General features: G+C 41.6%; 1 long non-coding RNA gene across 2 annotated transcripts; it reads right to left on the reverse strand.

Moving 5' to 3' along the window:
• Positions 1-928: 928 nt before the first annotated feature.
• On the reverse strand, positions 929-2938 carry LOC125554849. 2 transcript variants are annotated; one of them, XR_007304457.1, is made up of 4 exons: positions 2120-2937; positions 1777-1930; positions 1524-1621; positions 929-1143 (listed from the first exon to the last, which is right to left on the reverse strand). It is a non-coding gene; the product is annotated as an uncharacterized LOC125554849 (long non-coding RNA). The 2 variants fall into 2 exon arrangements; XR_007304456.1 differs by having other exon boundaries at positions 1524-1930; positions 2120-2938.
• Between the last annotated feature and the right edge of the window lie 1615 nt (positions 2939-4553).

Raw genomic sequence — 4553 nt, forward strand, 5'->3', positions numbered from 1 at the left:
TGAACCTGGGGAGCTTGGGATGGAGTAGGTGTAATAATCAGTATATACCAGAACAATATTTCTGTGATATTGTATATACTGACTTTGTGATAGTGGAGTATGTACCATATTTTTGCCAGGGACTCTATAACATATTTTCAAACTGGTTTGAATAGCTGCCGCCAATTTTTATCTTCCTTGTGGTGTATGCTACCATCAAAAGGAGTATATAATACACTGCTCTTTGTGCACGGAAGTGTACATACAAAATTAAATCAAAAGGGTATATAACATACTTTTTAATGAAGTAAGTATATACTTTTTTGTGTGATGCAGTATATACAACATCTTTGTAAGGAGATATATAGTACTTTTTTGTGAACCAGTATATTATGTTTTTTAGTCAGTACATAATCTTTTATTCGATATACACTACTCTTCTTGAGTCGGTATATACTGCTGTTCTTGATATAAAGGGTAAAACAGCGTGCACATTTCATGCCACTGCCGTTGTCGACTAGATGGTGGTGCCGCCGTATGGATCTATCAGTGCATGCCACACCACCACCCTTTCTTATTGTCGCCGTTGTCGACGAGATTGGTGGTGCCGTCGCATGGATCGATCAATGCACATCACGCCACCGTTTTGTCAACATCGACGAGATGGTGGTGCTGTCTTATCCATCGATCAATGCACCTACTCATTAACATCGCATCCGCTATGTGACTAGCTGCGTCAGTGGCTTTGAACCTCGATCCAGATTGATTTCATGCAAAGCCTGTCATGTTTTCCTTTTGTACAGGAATAGGCAAGCACAAGAGAAGATTTGACAGTAGACGCTCATTGTTTGAGGTAAATACTCCTTCCATGCAAGCTGCAAATAATTTTCTTTTATCTTGACTAGGTAATTGCCCGTGCGTTGCTACGGGAGATCTTACAAACATGATATTTTGAGCAACATTAATAAGATACATAAGCATTGATTTAACACACAAGTGTCAAAGCAAGCATGAATAATGGACTGTAAACACCATGATAGCCAAACCGAAACTCTATTTCAGATTATTTTTCCTATGATGGAGCTGAAATATTCCTATATACTTGTAGGAATCATAAATCACTAAATCATCAGGAAGTCCCTCATAAATATAAGCTCTCACATTCTGCATTGCAAGTCAGAAAGCAAAAAATGATAATTAGTTTTCATTTCCAGTTTGCAAGACAGAAGATTATACATAACTGCTTATTGTACTCCCAAATAAAATTCAGTACTTTTTCCAAATAAAATTCAGTCAGGCACATTTGGTTCAATATATTTTTTAGCCACCTTATGTTTTCTTATGTTCAGGTGTGTCAGGTCATTCTTCCAGAATTGATATTAAATATCATGCTTGAACTTATTTTTGATGAAATTTCAAGACTATGCCTGAATACAATATAGCAAGACCAACTCGGCAACTCGGCCTACTGAATGTACATGGGTACCATTAATCGCGGACCTTTGCTGAGCAATTCAAGTAAGTTTAGAGGGGCCACATCTAACCGTTTAACATTTCTTTTACATTCTCCAAGGCTCCAATATCTGAGTGCGATAACACATGACACAAGGTTTGTCTCAAACTCATTATTTGTGACCAGGTCCTGAAAAAGAAAATAACTTAGATCAGTTTAATTTTCGCACTTCAAGAACCAGACTGTGATTATCCAAGATACCAAGAAAAAATTGCATATCTCATTTGCAGAACATAAATGATGGGAAGAATGATGTATGGTGTAATCCTATGCTATAGACTCACTGACGAACAAATAAGAAATCAAAAACTCATATGTGGTTGTCCTGGTTCAGCAGCCGTGCCCTGTTACACTCCTGTTTCGTCAGACGCGCCTTTTAGATTTGGGAGCCAACTCGCGGATGAAGATGGCAACAGAGCATGTTCTCCATGCACCATCCTAAAGAAATAACACCAAATATGATCATTAGGGAACAAATAAAATATTTGGTTGCTTTATTTGACGTTTAAGAATGAAATCTTCAGATGTAGCTGCACCTGTAACCATCTACATACCTTCTAACACAGCAATCGACTTGATTAGAGAAGAGGAAAAAACTCAAGCAATTATCTTGTACAGAAATATTACCTCATTGTATTTCCAATCCGTCTGTCCCCTCCCCTCCACTCCATCAGGGATATGTTAAAAGGCCAGCAAATCATGATTGCATCACTTGTATGACACTAAGTAAGAAAGGAATGATGATGTGGGACATGGGGTGCTACGGACAAACGCTGCCTCCTCCCAGCATAGAAGGGCCGCGGGGCGAGGGTACAACACAAGTCATGTGGTGCCACGGCGGTGTAGCTCTTCATTGGACGGACGCCACCGAGGAAAGGAGAAGATGGCCTCGTGCAGGCCACATCTTGGAGGCGGGGAGGATGGACTGCGGGATCGCCGTGGTAGGCGGCCTCGAAGACGACCGATCGATGTTTCCTATCGCCACACCCGCGAATCGTGTCACTGCCAGCAGTTTCGCCGACGCGGCCGCCAGATCTGGTAGAGAAGACAGGCTGGACCAACGTGGGGAGAGGGGAGGAGGTAGATGACCACGCCGCCATCAGATTGGTGGCCGACTGGCCGCCCCTTCCATCTTCCACGTTGCAAGGAGAGGGGACAAGGTCGATCCGATGCACGCCGGGCCGGGTGGATGGGGAGCGACGACGGCTCCAAGAGAGAGAGAGAGAGAGAGGAGTATTGGAGGTGTACTCTGACGGGGGTGTGGCGGCGGCTGTGCTTGGGGGATCGTGCTTGGGAGGGGAGGAGGCAGCGCCGAGCCGCCCAGGACGGAGGTGAGGTGGGGTGGATCGGTGCTATAGATGGGATTGCATCCCGATGTTTTCGGCAGGGACGATTGCGCGTGAAAAAAAAAACTTGAACCGACGATGGTCGAAGGCGGACGAAACCGGCTGAGTAAGGGACCTAAGAGGGGAAACGGAACCTTACGGTTCTTTTAGGTAGTAAAGAAAACTGTAAATTTGTTTCAAAAAATTGTGTTAACAAATTTGTTGAATTATTACGTGGGGGAGATGTTCAACTAATAATATAAAAACAAGTGTAGGCTAGGGAAAAGATACAACATCATTGAGCGGCCGTATTACCAGAAAAGATTCCACGCTATTGTTGATGGCCCTAACGCTCTATAGTTCTTCCTCCAGGCCCGAAAGAGATCACTGCTTCTACACCGTTTCTTTCTCTCCTGGTTAGAAACAACCTCAACAATCTTGCGTCATGTCTCTCCCTTCAGCTATCTCCCACCCCATGGAAGCTAACCCATGTCTCTATCAAAACTAAGTTGGAGCATTCATCCGCTGTGCTAAAGGAGCTTATTGATCCAAAACTGTTTTCCTCATCTGTATCAGGTTCATTTTCTCACAATATTCTGTTCTAATTTTCCTTGCAGGTTTATCTTGAATACACATTAACTTTGGATTTGGGTTCAATTTGTTTTGTATCATGTGCTTGGATAGTGTTTGTGCTCTCCATGGATGCAATCCCGGCTCTTCTCACATATAACCTATGGATACCTCATGGAGATTGGTTGGAGCATAATCTTCTTACGTACAAGCTATGTATACATAATGGACAATGGTCGGAGTATAACGATGCTGATCAGGCGAGCTTATAAATTAACATGCTGTCTAAGTAGATGACAGCAGCATGGAGGAGCCTAATGTCAGTTGTCAATGTCGTCGCTGGTCAAGTTACTAATAAATTTTTGTATCGACAAAACATGTCTAAGACCCTCTATGGGAGAGTTAACATCTTCAAGTCTTCAGTTACGGCTGATGTTGTTGCTTGATCTCCTGTTCAAGGAAGTTCCTTGCGAAGATGCCATGTCCTGGCTGGGGTAGGTTAGAGAATTGAGTTCTCATGAATTTGCTTCTAACCCTTTTTAGCCAACATATAGTGCAGATAGTTAGACTGTGAAACACTTAACAATGAAGCTCTTTGTGAACTACTAAAACATTGAGGGTTTCTGTTATAAATCCGAATATCTATTTTTCACGAACAATTTGTTTGCAAAAGCAAAGGCAATGTGAGAACTACTAATGCTTAAGTGTCGCTGCTCCTGAACTTCTGATTTTCTGTCAATTGTGTGTGACAACTACTAAATTGAAGGTTAAATAGATGGCATGTGAAATACTCGGTGCTATCAACTAGGAGTCATAGCATTGGCAGGGTAAGTGAAGTTATACTCTGTCGATATTATCATCTACACAGAAGAACTCACATATATTTTCTATTCATATACACTTTTTGTGACTATGTAATTCTCAAATAAGATAGTTTCAAATGGTTTATATCTCCAAATTGAAGACCACCTTTTAATAATGTTGTGGTGTGTGTTTAGGTGATTCAATATAAATCACAGTTTACTTCTCCATATAATGTACTCCCTTTGATCCATTTTAATTGTTGCTGATTTAGTAATGGCGACAATTAATATGGATCAGAGGGAGTACTGATTTTTGCTGCTTTGAACAAGGTAAGAGGTCTGTATAATGATGGTCTTCTCTTT

The sequence above is a fragment of the Triticum urartu genome, chromosome 1 (assembly GCF_003073215.2).
Source record: "Triticum urartu cultivar G1812 chromosome 1, Tu2.1, whole genome shotgun sequence".
In the NCBI taxonomy this organism is placed as follows: Eukaryota; Viridiplantae; Streptophyta; class Magnoliopsida; order Poales; family Poaceae; genus Triticum; species Triticum urartu.